Source organism: Coloeus monedula, assembly GCF_965178545.1.
Source record: "Coloeus monedula genome assembly, chromosome: 3".
NCBI classification, from domain to species: Eukaryota; Metazoa; Chordata; class Aves; order Passeriformes; family Corvidae; genus Coloeus; species Coloeus monedula.
This window is the reverse complement of record NC_138783.1, coordinates 25,119,464-25,147,025: the sequence shown is the minus strand read 5'-3', so window position 1 is coordinate 25,147,025 and position 27,562 is coordinate 25,119,464. Positions and strand designations below refer to the sequence as shown.

The window sequence follows — 27,562 nt, the reverse complement described above, 5'->3', positions numbered from 1 at the left end:
AGAAATACTAGGAGTTTTAAACACACTACTTAAAGGGTGAAAAAGATTATTTCATCAAACAATGAAAAAAGATACAGTGCAGCTTCCTTTTAACGCATTCTCTCTCTGGCCTGGTTAATGGGATTTAAGGGTCCAATATTTCTTTGCTTTCTTCTGTTTCTTTTATTAGAACTGATGGATTTAATTCTGTCACATATTTTACTTCATATTTTATTCCTATAACAATCTATGCTGAAGTTCAGCTCCAATGCTAATTCAATACTATCTTCCTTTCCTCTCAGTCAGCCTGGAATACAACTGAGTGATCTCTGATGGGCATGAAGTGCTCTGCCCTCAATGCCCAGTGCTAATGGATTTTAGAGAGTCTGCCAGAGTTTTGCCTCATGGCAACAAGTCTAGAGATAATGAAAACTTACCATGTAGCTGACTGGGAATCAACAGGAAGGGAAGCAGGGCTGAGCTCTGCTTGTGAGAACAGGGAGGGACTGTGGTCAGAGTAAATGCAGGATGTAAAGGATGCGTCAAGCCCTCTAGTTCCCTGAGGAGAGAGGAAAAAAAAAAAGAGGAGAAAATCATCTTTTAAGACCTTGCATAAAGGTAAACCCTTTAGAAACAGTTGCCAGGAACTCCAACACATGCCCTATCAAAAGCATGATACAATCCGCAAAGTGTTTTTCTCCAAAAGCTTTGCAGTTGGGATACCAATTGCTCAGGACAGCTACAAATCTAATCCATGTTGATTTGACATAAAAACCTTGCAGGAAAAAAACCATTTCAGGCTGCATGCTGCAGATGCCTACATCCTCTCATATGTGCAAAACCTAGGGATACAGAGCAGTCTTCCCATTTCTCCTGCCTGCACAGCAGAGCTGCTAGCTTCACTTCTGAACTCTCTTCTTCCAAACATCAAACTCAAGGACTTGTGCTCAGTGGGGCAGAAAAATTAAAGTAACACCATTCAGTGGCATAAGGATGGGTGAAAGATGACCCAATCACTCTGGTGGCATGTTCTAAGGGCCTGTCCTACAGAAATGTTACAAGAGAAACTTCTTCTGGTGTAAACAGACCTATTGCAATGGAATGGAATAGGACTATTCTTGGTAAAAGAGGACTAGGCCAAGTTAGCCTGCACACAAAGCAGGTGTAGAATTCAGGACCCAGCAGTCATCTGCTCTGCTCAGTTTGCCCCAGCCAGCCATGTGGCCTGGGGCACACTGGCTTTGTATGATCAGCACAAGGCCAAGTGTTAATTCCATGGGTATTCTCACACCAGCATGAGTGGCACGGTGACACTGTGACTGACGGTACCAGAGTCACATCACAAGCTGTACACACAAGAAACTTCTGCTGATACTGCCCTGGTGTGACCCGCTGGCACTCAAAACACATGATAGATTATTTTCAGATGCAAATTTTAATTTAAAGCTGGCTGAAATGTTAATGAAGTTTTAGCTCTTTTTCAAAGGGGAAAATTCCCTACTGCTTACAAAAATGTTTTCTTTTTTCCTGCCCTCTGCCTGATCTACTTCTAGTGACATAGAGCAACCAAACCTCATAAAAGAAATTAATCAAGCCTTCGTATCATTTTCCCTTTTCAAGGGTGGAAAGGTTGAGGTGTGTGATCTTCAGTGTTTCTGATGTGCACCAAAATGATGTCTTAGAAAACAGCAGAGGAAGGAAATTCCAAAGCCACAGTTCCTGTGATTAACATATCCTATGCTCACAGCTGCATCTTGCTGAAACCACTGGGTTATCATCTCCAAAACCTTACAAGCATGGCTGTGTTATGATGTAAGGTGATTTTAATTGGAGCTGTCACAGTCCCACCCTTCCCTCACCTCCTTCCTCTCCTTGCCACACATCCCCAAGTCCATCCTTGAGCCAGGACTGCGTAAGTGCCTGGTTCAGGGAGATTTCAGCTGAATGAAGGCTTCTTTTCCACGTGTTTTCAGCCACATCAAACCCTTGTTGCACCTCAAGATCCAGGCAGAAAACTTGGGGGTTAGAGCCAGGGAGACAGCAGAACTGTTCAAGTGGATGAACAGCAACAGAGCAGCGTCAACACTGATTAGTTTAAGCTGCTGTGGACCTGCATTTTGTGATGTCTAGGGCTGCTTTGGTATGCCACGGGAGAAAGGTTCTTATCACACAGCTGGAAGCCAAACCAATCACAGCTTTATAGGTAAAAAAGACCCCACCTCACATGCTAACTTAAAATAAACTGTCGGGCTACTCAGATCATACAGAACAGATGCAGTCTGCTTCTGACGAAAAATAGCTTGAGATAATGGTGCACAGCTACAATCTGCACCAGGGGCATTTTCCAAGTGGCAGGTTGAATTAGCCTCAAGTGACATGCATTACAGTAACAGTTCCCTGAGGCAATAAGGCAAGGTCCCACATTCAAATGGAAAGAATTGAGCATTCTTGCCAAAGGCAAATGATAAAGTGTGTGATTAAGAGCCACTGCTACCAGAACATGGTGAAACTCCTGAAAAATCTTTCAAGGACTTCAGAAAATACACCTGGAAATATAGAGCAGGAATTTTCCTTTACATGTATACAGTTACCATACTACACAGCTCTTTTGCTACTTTCCAGAGCAAAAGTATCAATTCTGTCCTGACTAAAAACTAACTTTGTAACCCTTAGTAGTTCTAAAGCCAGTCTGTCCAAGCAGTTGCGCAGGATAGGTATCTGGATTTCAGCTGAATACAGGAGACACTGAAGTTCCCTTCTTTTGCTTCCCTGCTCTAGGGAATTGGAACATTTTACATCCTAAAAGAGAGATCCTTTCGTGGTAAGGAATCACCTGGCACCACCACCTACAGTATCTTCAGGAGGAGGAGTCAGTAAGGAAGAGCTTCACTAACCAGTTAGCATCCACAGGTGATTCATCATCTTTGGAAATTACAGTAACTGAGAAGAGGAATCAGTGTCAACACCTGATCTTCCTCTGTTTTCATCGGCTGAACAACTAATACCCACCTTTTCAGTAATGCAGCTAGAATTTGTATTGCCAAGTTACAACCAGGCCTCAAGGGGAGGACACCAGACCAGGCATAAGAACTGGTGACTGGTTTTGTCCAACAATAACAAAACAATGCTTTCCAGCATAAGTGAGTCTGAAGCAACAGCATCCACACAACTATTATTTTTCATTCCAGTCTTCTACACATCCTCAAGATGGCTACAGTTATCCTGTCAACCACAGGCACCTGGACAGCTTGTTACACAAACCTATACGTGTTCAAGTTATGCAACCCCCAGACAAGAGGCTTGGCTGGTTTCCCCAACAGGAGATTCCCATATTCCTTCCACTGCCTTTTAAGATACAGGTACCAGTACAACCCATTTGTGCATATATCCTTCCTGTACTGTCACTGAACATCTTTCTCTGTAAAATAACTGTCGCATACTTAAATATCCACACAATAACATATATATACACACACACCAAATATCTTGGCCAATACCTGTTTGATTGAATTAATTTCACTCTTTCCACATTACAACAGGTGCCCACAAAGACATGACTATCTTTAAACCAATGACAGGAATCTAAAATTTTTAATTATGCCAACCTTTTGAATGCTTTCTATTCAAGTGTTCTTGATCAGTTTAAAAGTGTATTACAACAACAGCAGCCTAAAATTTTATCTTCTTTTCAACAATTCTTCTTGGAGCTTAAGGCAGGTTAAGCAAATTCTTCATCACATTTTTCCCTTTCCTTTCTTTTGTTGTTATATACTCTACTGAAGCTGATAGATGAAAATGTAAAAGCTGGTTTGAGCAGAAGAATAATTCAGTGAAAGGAAACTCCTATTGCACCTCAGTTTTGGCATTTATCAAGTTCCCCTTTTTGTACATATGGGTGGGATTAGCCAAAGGAACAAAGGTGTGATTCTCTTTCCACTCAAATCATGGAGAAGTCCGAGTTGAATCCATCAGCAGCATATTCAGACGAGTTTCAAGCATTTTTGAAAATCCTCCCCCTTCCCAACCTGCCCAGAAAGTGGGCATAAATAAATAAACTTCCACCCCCTTGTGTCCTGGAAGCAACATCCACAAGCTGCAGTTTGTGCAGCTCTGTCAAGTAAAAGATGGTGCAAATTTCTTTTTAAATACAAACAGTATTTCTGAAGTTAGTTCTTTCAAACATTCACTTTGATAAATTATATTAAATATAATTTGCCTCAGCAGCGTTTTAAAGCATGACAGCTAGAGCAGGAGTAGGTCATTTTTACACAGAGAGTATGGTCTCCTCAGTTGTGTAGACAGTCTAGATTATGTATGCAGGCCCACACTCCCCGAGATAACAAAATTACCCGGCTTGCACTCCAAGCCAGTCAGAAACTGTGGAGTTGCAGATAGCAAAGTCAAGCCCGAGCCAATCAGTCCTGCTAAACAGCTGCTCTCTCAGTTGCTTATTAGTTCACCAGCACACTGGCCACAACCAAAGGCTTCAGATGGGCTTACAGCATGCACAGAACAAAATTCTCTGCGTTCAAATACCACAGAAAAGCAACCATGGATGAATACTATCAAAGGGTGGAGGTAGGAGAGAAATATCTTTTAAATTTACTGAAAACATTATTTTTTGAACACTGAAGAGAAAATCCTTACTCCTGAATACTGTATAATAACAGAACCATGCTGTTTGCTGGCAGAATGCTAAGTTTCATTTTCAGCAGAAAAAAAAATTGTATAATAATTTTTCCTGATTTAGATGGGGTTTAGGTCAACCTTAGCTACATACAAATGAATGCTTTGTTCAAATTACAGGGTAATTTTAATTAGGACACCCTGCTAGACATCCCGTTGTTCTATTTAATGGACTTTCTCAATTATGAGAAGAAACACCTCCCCACCCGCCTGCGACTTCAAGTAAAAATTATGCTGAATAAATATACAAAGACAAAAATTATTATTCTGTATTAGATCTTTTTATTTCTGTTAATCTTTATTTGGCAACTGCTGTATCAAAAGGGCAGAGTTCAGAATCCCACACCCATTAAACACCTGTTTAAAAACCACTTGAAGCACCGGAACCAGCCAAATATGTCCCAATTAAGCAGAAACATTGGCACTGCTGTCTCGGGTAAGGAACACCCATTGCCATTTGCTCTCATTAGGTTAAACGGGTTTCTTGGGACATAGCTGAATTCCTGATTATGTGCATTGCAAATGGATGGAGAACACCAGAACAATAAAATTTAATTCAGCGTAGCCTTCTGTCCAGTTGTCAAGCACGGAATTTTGGGAAAAGCAAAAACTGAAGCTTTGGGAAGTAGACAAGAGTTATGTGTTGTAAGTATGTATGAGATAGCTCCTGCTTCTTTCAAGAAACTGCCTGGTCAACGTAATAGAAAGAATTGGGTTCGGATTTCTTCTTGAAAATGTTTTGAGATTTAGAGTCCATTTCATTTTTGTCAGCATCTCCTCCTCTGTGCTTTGCATTAGTTTGATTCGCTTACACAGTTTTATCTGTTAGTTAGAAGTACAATATGGTATCTTTTCATATTCACTTTAGTGTTAAATTGGTCACCAATTTCTTGATTTTGTATGTTTATGATGCAGTGATGGAACACAAAGCCCAGGCAATAAAAACTTTGTAGATCAGACACCATCCTGCAAGTCTTCCAAATATTTTTGTCAACTTAATTAAGTAAAGGCTCTTCTAGAGAGGCCAACTGCATGGCAAACAGAAGAATCTTGCCTGTCACTCACTTAACCTCTTGACCCCTGTCAAGGATGTGGGCATGTTTGCCAATAAGCGACAAGTCAAGTGGTCTTTTACCAAATACCCAACAGTACATTTCAGGGTGGTGCCACTAGACAGAATCAGAGCAGAGTGGTAGTGATTAGAAAGTGTGTTTGAAATGGTTCTAATATCCATCCTCAATCCTCTATAATCCCACTTCATTATCAATTTATTAACTTCCTTTGTTGTCCTTTCTGTCACCCTCCTGGGCTAGTTACTAATATATCTTAGTCTGAAAAGCTCTGTACTCCATGGGCATAAAAATCTAGCATGCTTCACATAAAATCGATCAGTTATCTGTATCCAAGTAAGACATGTACAGTCTCTGAATGGATCCCTTCAAATTAAATGTATAAAAAGCATGGTTCAGCACAATAAACACCACTTAATTCACAACTCATAGTCAGGATGTTAGCAGACTGAAAAGAACATCTATATATTTTTCTCTTCGCTTATGCCAGATAGACTTCTTGAGAACATAAATCCCGCTGGTTTTCTACTACCTCTTGTACTTAGTGTAGAATTCACAATTATTTAGTGCCTGCATTTCTAAAGTAAACTTTAGTACATGAAAAAAAAGCATTCTAGGAATAAAATATATCAGCCAGCACTTGCTGCTGACCTAAAACTATATTTATCTTCAAGACAACCATAAGAGTGGCAGATGCTTTCTTGTTCTAGCTGGCTACAAATGGCACTAAGAAATCCTAAGATAGACACCTGCGTACTTACTCTTTGCTTGTCCCCCCCACACACCCCCAAGTATTTTTGCATACAAACAACATTTTCTAATTTGCTATTGCTATTTATTTAGATATCCATGGATGCTGTATTCCTTGTGGCCTCAAGAACAGTTTCCCTTCCATAATCCTACTGATCTCAAAGGATGCTGGGTACTCAAAACATCTGAAAAAGATAAAATATTCCATATTTGCTCTCCATTATTTAACTCACAAAAAGTGTCGCTTATAGCGAAAATGTTTTAAAATAGTACCTCTAAAAATTGAGAGCCACAGTCCTTGGCCATTTCTTCATTTAAGCCTTAGTAGCGTCCCCTCTTAGAAATGGTGGCTGACATTTTATTCAGTAGATATCTGTAGCTGAAACACTTGCAGACTACAAAGAGTAGCAAAAGCTACCATTACAAATGGATGTTTTTATTGGTAGACATTTTGAGACTAGGCAAGAGGGAGTAGGAAAGCAGGAGTGTGGGTGGAAAGAAAACAAAGTAAGTCCACAAACAAACAAAACACTACAAATCACAACAGGACAAGAGAAGAATCAAGCAGTGACATAACCCTACTGGATTAGTAAAAACAATTCTCCCTTGATTGGAATTCCATTTTTCTTTTTTCCTTTGTAGTTCCATCAGACAACCATTAAAATGTTTAGCTGCATCACTTCCACAGGTACAAGTTATACAAAGAAGTTTATCAGGGTATCGAAGCACGCAGTGCAAATTAAAAGGTAAAACCAGGAGTATTTTGTACTGTAAAAACAAATAAATAAAGGGAAACATCTTCTGTATACTGCAAAATAACCCCAAAACAAATTAATTCTGTATGTTTAAACTGGCATTTAACTTCCACTGAATTGAAATTGTATTTTGAACCCCAGAGAACGGTGCATTAGTACATGTGCTGGAGAAGAGATGGAATATTCCATCTGAGGAGAGACTTTGCCTAAATCCCAAATAGCTACAGACAAATCAAAACCTTTCACAATGTGATATAAATGCAAGATATAGATTAAAAGGAGAGAAAGAAAGAAACAGCTTCAGAACTTGGAACACTTTGTGGAACTGACTTTTAATTGCCCAAACCAGCAATTTTTAAAGCTATTGCAGGAAACAATCAAGTCCCATACATCAGCTGAGGACAAGACCCTCTCAACTCTAGAAATATGTGGTAGTACCCAAAAAATGGGGGGGGGGGGGGGGGGGGGGGGGGGGGGCAGAGAGAGAGATAGAGAGAGAGAGAGAGAGAGAGAGAGAGAGAGAGTGAGAGACAAAGAGAAAGAGAGAAAAAGAGCAAGAAGTGAGGTGTGGGGCTAACGCCAAAGATGAAAATGGCTGGAATTAGAAGTCCAGATACATCCTTTATCTCTGAGGCATGAAGGGACAAAATAAAAGGGAGGCGCATAAACTTTATGCACAAACTAAGGGGGAGTCAGTGGAGGGATATATTAAAAAAATTAACGTTGCAATATGCCATCTTATAATATTACATTGAAAACCACACCACTGTGTGTTGTTACTGTATTTGGCCAAGTGCACTACTGTGTTTAATTTGAACTTTGATTACAATAAATCACTTGATACAGAGAGGCAACCAAGTGACTCACAGTCCCCTCTGAAATCTTACCATATTAAAATTTTGACTGTAGAAGGAACACAGTAACCAAAATCTATGTACACTACACCAGAGGAAGGGAGCAGAAGTATTGAACAGAACCTCCCAGGACTCCTCGGCCATTTGTTACACACGAACAGCAACTTTGCAGTGCCAGCAGTTATGACTGTTAGAGCAGCAGATAAATTTGGGGCAGCCTGCACCAGACACAGCAAACCATGGGCTGCCCAATTTTCTAAGGAAGGCACAGACGGTCTGCACACCTGAGCACGATTAAGTCTCACTGCTTATGAAGAAGAGAGTCAGTGTTGGCAGTGCAGTGGCTTGAAGGGGAGGGAGGCAGTTGGAGGGGAAGCATAAACCTGTTCCTGCTCACTACCAACAACATTATTGCAGGCACCAGTAATGAGGTGGCTGGGCTAGAAGGGGAAAGGGATACAGGAACTGGAGCGCTTTATCAGCTCCAAGACCAATGCTGGTTTTGGCACTATTTTCACTCTAGTGAGTTACAAACAACAAAAAAACCCAACCAAGCAGGTGCTAGCAATCTGAGAGACCACATGCCAGCTACAGCTGCTTCAAACTGATTCAATTACATCTGCCTGAATAGTCCCAGGACACTGAATCCACTGAAGGGAACCACAGGTCGAAGGGAGATCCAGTGCTTGTGGGATCTTAACACTCCATTAATTTAAAGTCGAAGCCCTCCCAAGTGAAATTGGAGGAGGGCATTCAGACAGGATCTGAACCGTATGATCACACTCAGACTAGAACAAGATGGAAGACAGCATATGCATGACACTGGGATACACAGTAAAAGCCCATTGGAAATAATGCCTCAAAATTTTCCTGAAGCAGTCCGACAGCACTGCCTTGTTTCCCAAAACACTGGGTGCAGTACATTTGCTTGAACATGCTCTTGGGATTGGGACTTCACTCCAAACCTTGTTTGTACAAAAAAGGGCCAAGCAGCTGGGAAATTCTGGAGTGTAGTGTGTCCTCATTAGCTTCCATCTGCCATCAGAACTCAGCTCATGGCAAGTTTGGCTAAGTCCTGGTGTTCTCAGGTCCAAATCTGGGTCAGTTTTAATTACACTATACAGAATTCAGTGTGCAGTTTTTAAATCCTTATTATACAGCGCAGAAGAACGGGCAGCTCTCCAACTAATCAATTTTTTAAAAGTACATATATAAAAATTTTAAACCAGGCTAGACAGACAGTGGGTGGAAGAGAAAAAAAAAATGTATAAGCGAGTACAGGGGTTAGTTAAGAGAACTGTTAGCAAAAGTGGGTCACCAGCAAGTTCTGCTTTAAAACTTCAAAGGAAGGGGAAAAAGGAAAAAAACTCTTCATTTTTTAAGACACTGAAACTGATGTGCAAGATGTATACAATTCATACTGCTTTTAGAATCAGCATGGATTACACACAATAATACTGCAGCCAGATTTTTATGATGGGAAAGATGGATTGTCTTGTGGCTACAGGACCATAACAGGCACTGGCTGACCTATTCCCATACCTTTAACTGTGTTATTTCCAGGGTTGGGAAAGGCCTTTTCCCGAAGGGCAAAGCCTTTAGCCTACAGGTACAGAAAAGGTGTGGTGGTTAGAAGTACAGTTCAATGGCATTCTTGAAGGTGACAGGGAAATGCAGGATGTTAGTCTAAATCTTTACCTAATTAATGTGTTTTGGACTACTTCAATTGCTATTTATTTCCTCTTTTTCTATGCCATCAAATAGCCATCAGCCAGGTCAGGACTTGAAAAGAGTTTTGCTTGCCAGGTTGCTGGCAAACAAAATGATAGAGGCACAGATAGCTGCATGTTTTTCACTGAACAGACACTTGGGATAGGATAGCACGCCAAATCTTATCTATGTAAATTGGGCTAAAATCTACTCTCAAAGTCAACAACCAGAATCTGCCCTGTTTAGAATCCTTGTCAGATGCAAGGGAGCAAGTAGAAGTCTTCAGTGACAGCTACCAGCATAAAGGTAGCTCAGAAATGGAGAGGGATGATCAATGAGCAGAGTAAATAGCAACGAAATGATGGATGCTTGTTAGATGAGCATAATATTCTGCCTTCTCCTACACAAAAACTACACCTTCAAAGATTTCCAAGTTTGCTTTAACCATTTCTATGAAAAACTCCTGTTAAAAAAAGACTCCCCTTCATGCACCTTGTTGGCACTGTCATAGTTTTCATCTCAGAACCACAACATAGCAGAAACATGACACAATCCTGCACTCTCCCTTATACTTCTTCACTTGGTGGCTAATCCATACATCTCCAGGTGCTAGATGAACCTAGCACATTCTGACACAGCAGAAAATGCACTACTAACTATTTCAGGATCAACAAAAGCTATGAGGCTGGAGTAATCACTCAATGCTCTTTATTTGAAAGGAAGCTTTGTCTTAAAAGTAACTGCCCTCTCTCAGATATGGCCCCACATATACAAAAATCGATACATTCAACATATTACACAACAATCCACACAGAAATATAAAAAAACAAACCCAAAACAACCAAACAAAAACAAGCCCAAAAGACCCACAACCTTACCACAGGAGCAGTACAATCTTAGGTATGCCCAGCTTCTCCATTTCAGTACCTAGTTCACAAATGGAGGAGGTTTTTTTCCCATACCACCTGACTGGTCTCAAGTTCTATCCCCCACCTGGGCCCACTTGGATTAATTAGGACAATTAGCTTCAGTGCCTTCAAATAACTCTCAATTTAGTTGAGCCTACAGAAAAAAAAAAGCAAGTTGAAGCCACAAACAGACTGGGCAAGATAATCTTCTGTTACTGAAGAAGAAAATTACCCCATGCAAATCTGTTTTCTGAGGGCCTGGTTTTTTAGTAGAACGTTTTGCTCCAAAGTTTCAATGCAGATCAGTAACGGAACAAAAGGGAGCAGGAGAATGATAACACAGCAAACAGTAGTAAATTTAGCCCAGATAGTATCATTGTAACAGAATGATCACACTCTGTAACAGATGTGAAATTTCAGTGCCCAGAGGTGGACTATTCTCTCTTTTAAGGCACTGTTGCTACAGTTGGGTGTGTCTGATGGCCGGTTTGAAGACACGACCCACCAGTGACTATGCAGAATTGCCAAGCTGCGAACTACACACAAAGAGTGGAGTAACAATGCTATCGAGTGCTGCACATCCTCTGAAACACCAAGGAAACTCAGTGATGGAACAGGCTGGCTACAAAAAAACCACCAATAACAACAAAACCCAACAAGAGGAGAGAATATAGGGTGAAAGGAGAGGTTCTGCCCGTGCTCTCAACTCTAGAGGCAGACTTTTTTCTTTCCTTTCCTCCCTCTAAAGTCGTGTTTGGATGTGACCCAAGTCAAGGCTGCTGTGACTCGTCTGTCTTCATAGTCTCATAATGCAGCCACTTCTGAGCTGCATTATGTTGTCACACTGGCTGGCTCAAGGTGTATCTGCCAGTCCCAAGTTCTTATCACGGAGCCTATGGAAGAGGCCATTGACTGGCATTTCCTGAACAATCCACAGCGTTCTAGCGTAAAGAGGGTCCCAGTGAAGCACATCATCTTTCTACAGTTCTTTTCACGAGGAAGCAGTGAAAGATGTGTCGTGGCACATGAGTGCAGATATAATCTACAGCAACAAAGCAAGGATGCCATTCTGAGACAGGGGACATTTATTGCAGACTGTTAGCACCTGGGGATGTTAAAAACATAGGAGTATTTTACAGAATGAATTCTAACATGGCAGTCACAAGTTAGAAATTAAAGAGAGAATCTTGTCAGACTATTTCCACTGGAATTTCATGCTACTGTATTCATCTTACTGTACCTACATGCAGCATCTCACAAAATCCTCTTTTTGGGGTCTGTCCTTTCCACTGCATCAGCTGGAATACCTGAGACAATAGTATGATTTATAAACAGAATAAATCTCTCAATTTGGTTGTACTTGGCTGCAAGAGCTTTAAGTCATATCCTTAACATCTGAATGCCATTTTTCTATTGCACTTTATTTTTGAGTGGGTGTTTTTGGCGCTATACAGTTTATGTAAAATGAAGCAGTACATAAGAAAATGCAACACCTATTCTCATGTGTTTCATAAACATCCAGCCCCTGACTCGTGTGTGCTGTGCAGCACAGTTGTTGTTGCCAGCTAACAACATGTTCTAAACTGACAGAATAAGTCCTACAGATCTCACTTTTTTTGAATTTTAAAACTAGGGGAGCCATATTAAGAGGAATTTGACAAATTAGCTGCAGAGAAGGAGGAAACCTGCAATTTTCTCACTGCAATGATGAGATGGTATCAAGAACAGTGCTAAGCAAGGCCAACCAAAGGGACCACATATACTTTCCTAAAGAATAATACTCTTGTATATTGTTCCTGAATAAAAACTGAGAGTCCCCACTAAAGTGATGTCAATTGCAAGTTTTATGGTCCTGCCTGCATGACAGAAGACAGCAAAAACAGCACACAGACCTACACACATATCTCAGTTTATTTCTTTCTACGATTTGATAGCCAAACTAATGTCAGAAGATGAATTCAGAAGGCCTTTTATGGCAAGACAGATTATAATCCAAGTTTAAAACAGAAAAGGAAATGACAACAGAAAAACACAGGGATGACCATGGAAAGAAAGTTTACAATGTAACTGCTTTTGTAGAGCAATATGAGATAAACACCAATTATCACAATTTTCTAGATGAGGAAACAAAAAGCTCTGATCACAAAATGAATCAAGCCGCTCATGCTGAATGTACATGATTATGTCATACTCTGGTTTCTATTAATTTTATCACATTTACCCTCAGGACCTGACAAGTAGTGCTTTCTATATTCAGATAAAGAAGACAACAACAATAGATAAGCACTGAAGCATGCATTTGGAGCATGGTTCAAATGAAAACCTACCATGCCCACATCACATCCCTTTGCAGATCAGAGAGACAAGCTCAAGAGCATGTCCCTGACTCTAGCCAGGGCAGTTTCTCACTGTACCTGTGGGCAGGACAAATGAGAAGTCTTGCTGCCTTGCACTAAATCTTTCCAGTTGCTGGCAAACCACTGGGCAGGCATTTTCTGAGCAAGTGGTTATATATGTTATACATACATATACGTATATATGTATTTGTTACATTATCTTTTCATTAAGTGGTCCTTGATAGGTTTTTTTTCATGAGTGTATCTAATTTCCTTAGTAGGCAGACTTCCTTCTGCTTTTTCTTCATCTTGGGTTAATGACTTCTATTGTCAATATTAGCACTGTGTGTCTAGAGGAGATTTTCTGGAGCTGCAGAAAAGAGATCAGTCTATAGATCACTCCTTCTTGGTTAAAACTGCACAGAGTGTAAACAGATCTCAGACAATGGCAGATCTGTTCCCATCCCATGATGTAGATTTCAACAGACTGTAAGGATGCTATAGCTTTGTGGTTTGTTTAACTAGATTTATCAGATACTAACTCCTTTTACAAGAGCAAAGAGATGCTTTGTTAAGCCAAGAGGCACAAATTGAGTAGATATGAAGATGAAATGGTCTGGATTTGCCAGTCAAACAGTGTGACTGCATCTGCTGCTTGGATGCTGCCTAAATAGGCCAAGATCAAGGTTGTAAGGATTGATTTGATCCTGATCCCTCAAAGTAAATGAGACCCAGAAATCAAAGCTCATAATAAAATTTAAAATTATCCAATCAAGTCATCTTGTACTTCCCCACTGTAATGCACATATAATGTATGCATGTGTCTGTGTGCACAGTTTCACACTCAAATTCATCTTATCCCCTGCATTTCTACGTCTTACCATTGCAAACACACTCTGAAAGAACAAAATTTCTGGAAGAAAATAGAATGCGCTGGAGCAGAGAACCTGTGTGCCACCGTTCTCCTTTCCTAATCAGCAAGCACCAATTCACACCTCCTTGCCTCACCTCCCTGCCCCTTTACCAACGAGGAACTCACCTTACATCTCTATAATGCTTTCCTTGGCAAAGTCTGCAACCCCAGGCAGCCCAGCCTTGACTGCAGGCAGCAAAGGCATCGAGCTCAGCTCAGAGTTTGACATGCTTGGTGCATGTCACATAACACAAGCAACCTGCTAACGAGCTGCTATGTGCTCTCTCAAAGTCACAGCTGCCAGCAACAATTGAGCAAGTGCAGCCTAGCTTTTCAGGATTCCTGCCTGTTGCCCAGGAACCACACAAAGCACTGGAGATTTTAAACAGGTGCAAACAGCGGTTTTCTCCCATGCCTTGTCCTCCAGCACATTAGACTGCACTGCGTCTGCAACAGCAACACAAGAAGAACCAGAAAGCAGGAAATGAACTTCCAAAATGTGATCAGAGTTCCTACTGATAATGCAACACTGATGACATGAGAAAAACAGATTGTACAAAGCACTATAAGCAGATGCAGGAAGGCTTGGTCAGGCTTGACTTCATGAAACCTGCTTTTCCCAGAAATATGACTCTGTGTTATAATTCTGGTTACATATTTTTCTAAATTTGTCAGTGTTTCTCACCTGCAAAATATTTTGTTAATGTAAGAGGTAATGTTTCTGAACAAGCAATGATTCAGAACATGTAATGAGCACCAAAAATAAATGAAAAGCGTGTATTTTAAAGCTTAGTTTTATAATAATTTGATAGCTGCATAGGAATTTTTAATGCACAAAACTGTCTTTCAAATAAGCGTCTTAAAAAGCATAATACAAATCACGTACATTATCTAATTGTGTGTATGTACAGAAATTCTACATGTACCATCTGTTTACAGCTCGCTGCTTAACATTATAACCTTGTACATACACAGCTCAGTGCATAGGTGGTACCGTAGGTAAACACAAATTGTATCTCCTGAACTGAAAATCTGTGAGTCAACTTTTAACAGGCTCGTTAGAAAAGACTGCACCAACTCCAGAATGCTTTGTTTTGTCAATATTGCCTACGCTGTGTTAAGGTCATCAGTACGAGTTTGCTATTAGCCACGTTCCCACATTGGTAATCAGGCAAATTCCTGTTAATTTCAGGCAGAATCTTGCCTGAATTGGAAGGGAGCAGGAACTGGTTAAGGCCACTAACCAGATGGCCATGGAGATCTAGTGTTCTCATGTTGTGATCAGCTGCTCTACCTGCCACTTACAAGCCCACTCACTAGCCCACGCACAGGTCAAACCTTGAGCAAGGCTCTTCTGCTGTTCCTTCAGAAACGTAATGTTACAACGTTGACATGCATGCTAAGGGCTTCTGTCTAAAATGAAAGCACTCAGGTTTTACCTTCCCTTTTGGATCCAGCTTTTCAGTTGGGTGTGAGGCTGAAAAGGCTAAAGGGTTCTCTTGTACAGACGCCAACAAAAACAAAGGTAAACTTAGAATTTTCATTAACTGTAAATTACAAGAGCAAACAGAAATAAGGATTGATGTGAGCAACAGGGAATGCTAAAGCTTCACCAAATGTAATGTGTAATGCTTCAACCCAAACATATTTCGGGATGACTGCCAAGAAGATGGGTATAAATGTGGGAGGCTTAGTAGAGTACAGTTTGAGCTAAAATGTGTAAAGTTTTCACTTGTGCTAAGGAAACATTCGTAACTAGGTAAAAACAAGGGCTTATGAAAAATCCAATTTTACATCTAATCTAAATTTCCCTGGGCAAAACAACTGCTCTCTTCCTAAACTGATCCTCGAGATAGCTGGTGGTGGCATATAATTATTGTGGATAGTATTGCCATGGGCTAGGCACTAGTTGAATACTGTAAATTCTAGAGGTGTGTCTTATCCAGCCTTATGTGGTTTGATGTATTCATCTAAACCTGAACTGGAATTAGTCATCATGATGCTTCTGTTATTTAGTGGTCCAATGACATCTGTACAACCAGCAGACAGAAGCATTGGCTCTAAAAAGTTTTCTTGTGCTATCTTAGTTTGCACTGTTACATGTTAGCTCTTCTGATCTAGAAGCTCCTAGTGGTGAAGGATAAAGTATCCCTAATCATCAGTTTCTCCACTGAAGAATAGTTACAACATCCTGCATGTTTTTGGGGCTGTAGGGGAAAGGGCATTAAATAACCCAAATAATCTCAATTTGCTGCCAAACATCCCCCAGCAGAAAAAGGCCTACATGATTGAGGTTTGGTTATCTACTGTCAGAGCTGTGCCTCAACAGTAAGAGTAGGAGGTTCTTCTAGCTCTACTAGAAGACCAGTTCATTAACTAGGATTTAAGTTTACTTTCAGTAAGATAAACAATGGATAATTCTAGTAAAGGCAAGAGACTGGACAGTAAAAGGGCTATAAATGCTATAGAATTTTTCAACACAGGCTCATTTCTCACCTTTTCTAAAGCTACTTTTGTCTTGAGTTGATAGACCAATTATTTCAGGAAAAAAGTCAGTGTCAGTAAAGCTTCTTACCTGTTTTATCTGGATAGACTTCAGCTTACATAGTAATGAAGGTCCAAGAAGGCATTTTATTGGCTACCACTTCAGCTTTATTCATGTGATTGGTTCCAAAATATTTAGATAGCAACACAAGTTACTTCATGTTTCTCCATGTTAAGTTCAGGGTACATCCTTCCCTCTCTGTGCCTGAGATGATGCATTTCTTAGGTTTTCCAGATCTGCAGCTGACAGATACTGACAAGCTTTGGATTCCCCTTTCTGCACCTCCAGTTCCACAGATGTGGAAGTAAGAAATTCGTATTGAAACACGGTACAAGAATCATTCTAACAATACTCAGGGCATCCCGATACTTGGCAAATATACACGACGACCCTCTGATAAAGCGGTGGTGACAACAGGAACTTATCCTACCTAAAAGAGAAAAATCTGAAAAGATACCACCTATTCATTCCATTGTTCCACATGCAGATCTATTCAGCTGAGAGTGCTGAAGGTGACAAGCAACCCTAGGAATATATGCACATAATGCTACTTGTCACCAGATGTAGTAACACAGTCTCCAGTGGCAGGGGAAACTGTGTCTTTCCATTCACTGGAGAATGTCTTCCTAAAGGCTAACATTGGCATGAGAATGATGAGAACATTTAGGAAGGACTCAAATATAAATACAGCTCAGATTTGTTCCTAATGGCTTAATAGCAGGCAAAGACATTTCTCAGGGTGTCCAAGAACAGAAAGCACCCTACAGAAGCTGCAATAGAGTTTAATGACAACAGTGATTCAAGAAAGTCTCTTTAAGCAAGGATCCTTGACATTATGGAACAGGCCAGGATTCGCTGTTTTGGCAATTACTGTGTGATGAAGTTATGCTTTCTGTAAATTGAAACTTTCCTTCAAATTACATCAAGTGTGTGCACCTCAGCAAAGCTTTGAGGAGTCTGAAAGAAGAATGTATCCTTTTCTGCAGTGACTTCTGCAAAATAAGAAACTGGATTAACCACAATCTTCACTGGTGCCAGCCAGACCACAAAGTGTACCGTCAACACTGTGCTTGTAAGGTAAAAGCTGTTGTAATTTTAAAAGAGTATCAATTATACATTGTGCCCCAGAAGTACTATAACCTTACTTCAAATTTCTTACAAAGTATGTCTTCTTGCACTCCTATATAATACCAGAATAAGGAACATCAGATTACTTTCTAGGAGTTATTTAAAAAACTCTAGGATCTCTAAGCAGATACAAGCTAATGTTATTATTCTGAATAGCAGTACAAGCTGCCCTCCATCCACAGCACCATGCAGGCTGTCATTTTTGTAGTTAGGATGCATTTTGCAGCAAGACGTAACTGTTCTTTCAAGTGCACTGTACTGTTAGTTGTTGTCACAATTATTTATAAGTGGGGACATCTATCTCCTACTAACCTTCTGTTCTGGTCCAATATACAGGAAACAATTCTGAAGCATTAAAGTACATTTATAAGAATTTAAACTCAATATTTCTTAGCTAGATTCTGCCCCCTGGTTTTGACTCTAATCTCAGGCAAGTCAAAGATGGCATTCAATCTTCCACTCTATTGTGGGGCTTGTGTGCATGAAAATCTAATTTTGATGAAAGGTCAGGATAGAAGATGAAGATGTTCAGCTAAAGAAAAGGGTTCTCAAAGAGACTTGTAAACATGAGACCACGAGTTGGCTTTCTTTTTAAAATGTATCGTAAAGGTACTGTAGCATTCTTTAACACAGAGAAGCAGTAGAATAGTGCATGAAACCCTCAACGCCAAGAAATAATCCATCCTTATTTTAGCCGTGAATTATCCTACAACCTTGAGAAAATTACTTAACTGTTCCGTGTTTCAGTTTCCCCATCTATCAAATGAGGACAATGATACTTTGTAAAACCACTCTAAGATTCTTTAAAATATATAAATCATTTGGAAACTTGTAAAATACATGCAACTTCTAAAAAATAACACTGAGAATATAAGAATAAATATTGCTTTAAACATTTGGTGCAATATTTTAATACAACTTATACCTTTCTTGTAAGTACTTTACAAAATTCTCAAGAGTTTACAATTACCAGCATATAGGATTTGAAGATACAACCTGCTTTAAGTTCAAACTTCCAACTGTTGTTTGAAACACAAATATTTTCAAGGACCTCAGTAAGAGATGGATTGGGTCCTATATTTTTTTCCTAACACAGGCAACAGTCCTCCAGCTGAGGCAGCACTGGATTCTTTGAAACCCACAATAATCACCAAACTAAAAGAAAAAGAGGTTAACATTGTGTCCTGCCTCCCCAGCACTCTTTTCAACACCTGCATAATACAGATGCCACAGAAGACTCATTCTTTCTTTGAAGTACAGGAAAATATATTGTGGTAAAAGACTGAGTGTCATTCAAAGCATCCTTTGAAACTTCTTAAAAAACTGCATCTGAGCTTTGTTATCTGGAGAGGTTTTAATGATTAGTTTATTTTTCTGTACTTTTAGAGCACAGAAGAGAAAATTCATTACATGTTTAAAACTCAACAAACTTTGCAGGCTTTAGATATTCAAATACCTCTACTTCTGAAAGTTTACCCTGCTTAAATGTATATTTGTAGGGTGTGATCAAAAAGTGGCTGGACATAATATTGTAGGTCTAATTCCAAGTCATCAATCAGTTTGTTGGCATTTTAGTGTAGAAGAGAAATGTTTCCTCAACTTTGTCTTACAAGAATGGATCACAGAGTTTTTTTAATAACCTACCTTACAGACTGGACCAAGCATGGAAACTGCTGGGCTGAAAAGATTATATTCTCTGGACATTGCTAAGATTTTATTCTCTGGACATTGTTAGCAATCAAAAAACAAGATATCAGAACTGGGGATGGCTCACAAGTTTAGAGACAACACTCATTATAAACCAAAAGCTACAATACTTATATTACTGAGGGAGAAAAAGGTTGGGGAGATTCTACAGCCATTTCATCTTTAGTAAGTATTTCATTCACTAACTTTGAACACAGAGAAGAGAATTTCTATCCATCATGTTATTCAGTCATATTTATAGAAGATAAAAACTTACAGGTATTACATTAGGTAGAGTCACCTTATCTCCAAGTAAAAAATGACATACATAGTGGAATACAAAGGCAGCAAACTGGATTTTCTTATCAAGATTGACAGAATACTTGAATGCAAACAGGACAGCTAGATAAGAATTACAAAAGACATTAAAATCCCCCCGGTTTTAGGCGTGATTGAGAAAGCAACACCAGAAATATAAGCAAAAGGGAAAAAATACAATCATCCAAATAAATATTATGTTAAAAACTATATGTGGCCCAGAATCTGTGAAGACCTCTGAAGAGACATTGCCAACTAGAAGAACAGGAGTGAGGTGGGATGCTCTCAGATATTTAAGAGCATAGAGCGTGGAACAGAGTGCAAGAACACAAATGTGCCCGCAGAGGCTGTGTTAGAGCTTCAAATATCTCCAGCTCAAGTGACTAATGCTAATGTGCAAAGAGACAACCACTTCAAGCAGAACTTTTTACTGATTAAGTCACTACCATAAATCTCAATATGTTCCCTGCCATATTGGCAGCCTGTCCCTTTTTTCCTTTTAACTGTGGGCCAGATCCTCAGCTGGTATAAGCTGGCATCGCATTTTGTTGCCTTTAGTGGAGCTAAGCCAACTGATGCCATCTGAGCATCTGATATTATATTTCTGTAGCAGTTAAAAAATTATACAGTGGCATTAATTACTACATAGTCATGTCTCATAACCTCATGGCAGGGGTGGAAAGACTTCTCATTTATAGTCACCAGTCAACATAAAGAGTGGAAGGGTCAATTGGTCATTCCATGCTCACTTTGATGGCTGTAAAGCTACTAGTCATTTCGAACACAGGAGAAACCACTTTTCATTTTCCTATGTGATTTAAATTCTTAAATTTTTGTAACTCACAGGCATGTAGTAGCTACTCTATGTCCTTAAAGCACCATACTCCACTGCATTAAAAATGTAATGGATTTGACATGCAGAAGAACAGGCAACTGGAGCACACAAAAATTCATTTAACTGAGAAATAGTTAAAGTCCCACTGCCAGTAGTAGATGCTAAGGGGAAGAGGGGTAAGACCACTTTCATCTGTAAGCATCTGCTATGGACTAACAGCATATCAGAAATGCAGACACAGAAAGTCTCCAGTTTTGATAATAGAGAAAGTGATCAGGGTTTTATTTGGTTCAGCAAAGGGAGAAATGAAGCACAGGACTAATTATGGACAACTGAATTTAGTTTGGACTATCTCTGACAATGACCTGACACTCAGAGTTTATACTTTTTGTGTAAAAGGCCCAAATGTTCCATTTCACTGCAGAAGGAAATAATCGTAACAGAAAACTGTAACGCCCAAATAAAATCCTTCTTCTCCAATGAAAAAACATTTCCTACTTTCTACCCAACACACAAAAAAGTGTAAGCTGGGACCCCAAAGAACCAGGGTGGGCTCAGACATCTGGATATCCAGCAGAAGTAATGATCACTTGCACCAACATTTTGGATGCAGCAAAATGTTCACTAACTCACATAGGTTATTGAGGGTTATTGTCTGTGTATTTTAGGGAAGGCTGAAGGGAGTTGTGGCACTGAATCTAATCCTGGCCTGCCTTCATTTGCATTCTTTGCCCTTCCCAGTATTTCATATATAAGTATCTCCTCAGCTCCCAAGTTACTTTTAGCACTTCATTGCCCCTGGACACTCAACACTGAGATCTTACTGAACATTAAACAAGCAGATTGCCATCTTTGTCTCTAAATGGGTAAAATGAAAGTACTAACCTATCAGACAAAAAACTACTTGTTCTCCAGCTACTGATTAGAACTTGCATGTTGGAGCAGCATGCACACTCCTAACAAGCTTCCAAATGGGGGATTGGAAGTAAGCAGATTCATTCTACAAGTAAATGTAAAATCAAAATCAACGGCCTTACATTGGCTGAAGCCTACGTCCCAAAATACAGAGAGTTTGCTATCGATATAATGTAAGTACCCAACAACAAGCGAAGGCCAAGACATGGGAAGATAAACCCATGACTGACCTCAAGAGGTGTTTTACTTGAGTAAGGACAGAATGAAATTCAGGGCTTTAGCCACTAAAGAGCAGAGCTACTGAAAAACAGGAAACAGAGGAGGAGACATTACAGAAAATGATTTATGGGGGAAGGATAAGAATAAACAGGAAAATGAATAGGAAACAGGAGAAGCAAGGAACTACAGGTTAAAAACACACTAGTATTTAACATGCCAAAAGACAAGTAACTGAATCTCCTGAGATCTACCAGGAAAATGCCAAGATGCTGGTGAAGTCACGCACTTTGGCTGTTAGGTTCTGATATGAGGACAAAGACATAAGCTCTACTGTCATTCTAGAGAGCATTCCACTAGGAACAACTTCAGATGGAGAAATCATGGACCTTCTCTCAGACTTCAGTGTATCTGAATAAAGGTTTGAAACCTATTACACACTCAGTAGAAAATGGAAGAGTATTTTAAACAGACACACTCTGCCCAACTCAAATAAATTTAAACAAGTTGATTAAGAATATGACTTAAATTCATATGAAAAGTATCGTCCATCTTTTAAAGCTTGGCCTCCTATTTTTATATTGTACTTGGCAGAAATATATCCACATTCAGTCATTTTGTCTCAAGTCAGTCATGGGATCCTGCTGTCCTGATATTGATGAGAATGAAAATGATAATATTCAAATACTTCATTTAACTATTATTTAAGAAATATTATCACTTAAATGAGACACTGCCTTCACAAAAGAATGCTCATAAAAATATAGTCTTAATTAAAAAAAAAAAAAGGATTTTCTGTGTCTAAATTTTATAACAATCTATAAGTGTGTTCTGTCATCCTTACCACAGGGGAAGAAATTAAGCAGGAACTTCTGCCTGACAGAAATCCTGCAAGTGGGAAAGCTCTTAATTTTGACTTCAGGGTAAATTTTGCCTCAGTATGAATTCACAGGATTTGGCCTATGCTTTGCAGAGATGACTGGGATTCAAGTTTATTATTATTTAGGCAATTTTTTTGCTAGAATTTTAGGAGCAGTCTTAGAAGAACTGGAGGGAATGAGTTTGACCAGAGACCAAAGAGATTAATTACTATTGTGTCCACTGGACATTAAGTGTCCAGTGGACACCAGCTGGCTGGGCAGAAGATGGGAATTAACACAGTTTAGTTTTAGAATACTAACATACAAAGTAGAATAATTTCTTTCCTCCCAAAAAACATATTGGAGTTTATATTCTCATTGCTTATGTAATGGAGTTTTTCTAATATTTCTTGTTTATCAAAAATACTTGTTTGCAGTGTTTCCCTATAAAGCTCATATACCCAATTTCAATTTCTAATCAGAAAAAGCATGCAGGTGTTACTAGCAGGCCAAATGCTAGAATGCTTGCCCAGGATTTAGGCTGTCCACTGTTACAGCACAATGTGATTAAGAGTCCTCATAACATCTAGCTGGTAAGTCTGGAGAAGTCTGGCCAGGCACCTTGATCATAAACAGAAACATAAAGGCCATGCAGCCTCATAATATCCCCATCTCAAGTCTACTTGTCTGCTTTCTGTACAATTGACCCTTTTTTCTTGCCTTTGAAAAGATGTGGAAGGGAGCCAGGAAGAAAAGCAACAAGTCCATAACAGAGTCATTCTAAGTTTCTCTGAAGAAGCAGTCAGAACAAATAGCTCCTCAAATTGAACCGCAGATGAAAGCTCCCTGCTGCAGTTGTGTAGTCCCGAACAAGAGAAATGATGCAAATATTTTTTATGCTGGAACAAACTAGCCTCTAAATTTGTATTTACTCCAGTAAATAGTTCTGATTTTAACCTGTGATTTTGCTAGCTAGCAATAATTTTGGACTGTTGCTCAGAGGACATCTCTTTGCTTAGCTAACTATCTGCTATGACATGTATGTCACTGCAGAATTAAGCCATGTAAATTTTGAAAGTAATTTGCAGCTCTGAAACAATTTTTAGATATTTCTTGAAATTCCATGCTGTCAAAACTCAGTGAAACTGCAAAAAGCATATGAAGATAATGTCTATAAACACTGCAGCTGGCTACACAAAAAGCTGCAAAGAGCAAGGGATACCAGAGCAGGAAAACACTGTTAATTACTAAGCGTTGTTTCTTGAAGCGTAATACCCATACCTGGGAACTACACATTCCTACCCATACATCATATCCATATTACAGGGGTAAATCTCTCTAGAAAAAAAGAGAAGCCAAAAAGAGAAATGAAACAAATTAACAAACAAACAAGGTACTCACTGGTTAGAACCTATCTGCAGCTGTTCAACTAACAACTTCACTTTTCCCTCTCCTTCTTTCAGCAAAATGCAGTCCTATGAGCTTTACAAAGCTTAAATTCCTTTTCTCCAAAAGTTAGATGCTAATACTCAGTAGAAGCCAATTAAATTGCACATTAAATACTAGTGTATTCAAGCTTCTCCTATGCCTGTGGATTGGGCAATGCTCTGCTCAGGAAGCTCAGGATAAATCTGTCCTCGGATTATTCTGGTGTGAGCTAGCTCAGCAGAAGGGACTTTTATTCTGATATGGCTCAACCAAAAAAGTACTCTGGACAGATATACAAGAAAAACAGAAAATACCCCACAAATAATAATCACATCATCGTTATGTATTCAAATTTAAAGTATTTACAGGATTAAGCAGTAACAGCACTGACACAATAACACATAGTATGGCCTCATCCTGCAAGCCTGTCACATGAATAATCCTAACTAAGTGTGTGCAGTCCCTTGCAGTAATTGTTAAGTGCAGAAAACTATGAAATTTGGGAGGAAGCAGATCAAAAAGCTGAAGCAGAGAGCAGGAACGTGACTCACTTAAAATTCTATGGAAAACAAACAGAAATTAATAAATTAAACTGATTCTGACTTTTAATCTTGTCTGTGGGACTCAAGATCTCTCCCATGAGAATAAGTATAACAAAGCAAAAGCAACCCCTCCCTTGACATTTTATGGTATTTCTATAATTGTCTCAATATACCAGATCAATTGCATTTGAAAATGCAGCTATTAAACCATAAGTAGACCATCTTCGGAGCCTTTGTTTGTCAATTGCATCAAACAACAATTCTTCTGCAGACAAGAAATCAGACTGTATTTTTACAATAATTGCAAGTCATTTCTAGGAGAAAGAGGTAGCAACAATACCCAAGGAAATAAAATAACACACTTTTGTGCTTTCCCATCAAAGCCAATAGTGGCATGGGTTTAAATCAGTCAGAGGCAGCTACGCATGAGAGATTGCACTCTGCAGGCTCTATCAGTCAGAAGTCAAGGATACACGTCCATGATTTATCATACTTTTCATGGTAATTAGCTAGAGTGCCATTTTGCTTCCAGTAGCATCACTCAACTTTCTTTTTTTAATTTGGTCTTTTTTTCTGCAAATGAATTTACATATTTCTCAGTCTCTCATCCCCTACTATGTTTTATTTATGAATATAGGCCTTGCTGATGGTAACTTTAATGTGAAGAAGGTAGTAATTAGTGTACCTCTCTGCTAAGTTAATCCCTTTCCCACAATGTCTGCAGAGAAGTTTAAGGTAAGTAACAGTTTACAGTCAATATTAGGTTTAATTATGCTTAATGAGGGGAACTATCTCTGTTTACTAACTGCACCTAGGTGTGTATCTCCTATATGAGTTTTTCTCCCAGCCTCATTCCACACTGTTAATAGTGCCACTGTGCAGGGTACATGTGGTGCTTTAATCCATAAAACTTCTCCAGGAGAGCCAAGCAAGTGAGGCACCTGTTTCAACACAGGTTCAGAGGGAGCAGAATGGCCTTAAAACAATGACAACTTTGTGTAAGGAAAAAGTTCTACTGTCTCAAATTTAGTGTATGCAGTACACTGGAGAAAAGAAGAAGAAGCCCGAAAAAAACCCCACAGACATTCCCCATGCCCTTCTCTTAAAAAAGAAAATAAAATACAATAAAATAAAATAAAATAAAATAAAATAATAAAAAAAAAAAATAAAATATTTGTTCCTGGTTTTCAGGGAACACCCACATGAATATTTCCTGTAGGAGCTACTGTGATCTTTTAGCTCACTGAAAGCTCTGTTAACAATTAATACCCTGAAGTTGTACAGACGAATGAATACTTCTGGTCGTATTTCACAAGCAGATAACTTCCACAACTAAAAAGATTCTAGAGGCAACTGAAGATGACACCAATGTTGTCCTAGAACTCCATACCAGCAAAAGGTCAAAAGCAAAGCCTCACACTGAAACCCAGTTCTACCTCAACTGCTCTGTTTTTAGCATCTGTGCAATGTTGTTACTTCAGTCAGAGTCTTCCTAATAAGATCTAAGTTTGAGTTTATTTCAGTACTTTTTGCCATAACATCTTCCTTTGTGATTTCATGTATTATCCCCTTAAGAAATTCATGCAATGGGAATTTTTTAATACATATTTATAACTACCTATGAAAAATGTACCTTCCCAAATCTTTGATTCCCTAGGACGCATGGATTTAGGGGTTTTTGTGTGTGTGCACAAGGGACCAAGTTTGCAAGAGAAGTGCTGAAAAACAAAGCTGTTTGATTTCCAATAAGAAATGGAAGTGGAACACACAGTGAAATTGTTCTGTAAATGGAGAGGTTACTTCATTTGATTTTTTCAAAGCAGTAAGAAGCGAGTTCTGCATTTCATTCGTATCAGAGAAATGTGACATTTCTTCAGACATAGCTTAGGGGTTTGTTTTTTTTGTTGTTTTTTTTTTTTCCCTAGTGAGCACTCTGCAGGAGTCCATGCATTCCCTCCTTATTTTTGCCATTGGCAAGACTTCAAGAAAAAATATCTCTGGTTAGGAAATTGATCAAAAAAGCAGGAAAAACTTCTGCTAAATCATGCTTTTTGTTTTTTAAAAAACCACCCATTTTACAATTACTTGACCGTCAAAATAGAAGTAAGTAAAGTAAGATTTTATTTAAAGGCTAAACTCTGTAATTCTGCAAGTGATATCCAGATCATCTGTACATAGCTTTGACTGTACAGGTTTCAAAATTAAAGCTCAAGGCTTATATGTATTTTTCCTACAAACCAAACTAACCGTAACACCTATATTACCAGATGTTAAAGAAAAGGCTTTTAAAGGAGAAGTGTGATTTTTTTAACAGATGTTTTTTCCCTCTTTACACCACGTTCCAAAAAATGTAATCTGAAAATGTAAATACAAATTTAACTACTATGTAAAACTGTTAATAGCTACATAAGAAGAAAGAAAAGATACTTATTTTCCAAGTGACAATGTATTCTTCCTTTTTCTGTTTAAGACATCAATATTCAGATAAACATGGATTTCACTATGAGATGGAAATTATTTAAAGACACATATTTTCTTCAGAAAATTGATGAGGTTTTTGTATCCAAGAAGAGAGCAGAAGAGGTCATGTCATGTCTTGAATACAAAGTCCAGCATCTAGATTAATTTAATGACTTAAAACACTACAGAAGGTCTCTGAGGATCTGGAAAATTTAAAGAACTCATGATTTCAAGGCTAGATTATGGAAAATCTAACTGGAGAATGAAAATAGCACTTAACACAATTGGTCAACACTAGGAGAGGGCATATTGAAGTTACTTCTCACCTGCTGCTGCATTTCAGTAGTGACATGAACAAAGCTTGGGTAACTGAACATTATCTATTTCACCAAAGCACAGTTCTAGAGTTAGAGATGACAGGATCACCTGCAGGCCACTGATGCTCAGCGTACATACATGAGCAACCCTCAAAAATCCACAGGCAGCTCTCCAAACTACAGGAAGCAGATCTCCCTGACAGATAGATGGATGTGGTCATTTTACAAAAATCTGTGCAGCTCTCCTCCCCAGACAACTGCTTGGGAAAAAGTTCCATACTTTTCTGAGGGGCCTGGGAGGAAGGTGGGCTTGCTTATTTGGATCAGTCTGGATAACCAGGGTTTTCACAT

At 39.1% G+C, this 27,562-nt stretch overlaps 1 protein-coding gene across 2 annotated transcripts in view; it reads right to left on the bottom strand.

Annotated features, from left to right (window-relative positions):
• Positions 1–27,562, bottom strand: part of ZBTB20 (zinc finger and BTB domain containing 20) — a 444,236-nt gene that overhangs the window by 351,531 nt on the left and 65,143 nt on the right. The window contains exon 3 of one of the 2 annotated variants that reach the window (XM_082279327.1): positions 417–538. The exons of the other annotated variant lie outside the window; for it this stretch is intronic. The gene's annotated coding sequence lies outside the window, so the exon portion shown is untranslated. The remainder of the gene's footprint in view (positions 1–416; positions 539–27,562) is intronic. 2 annotated transcript variants of the gene reach the window in all.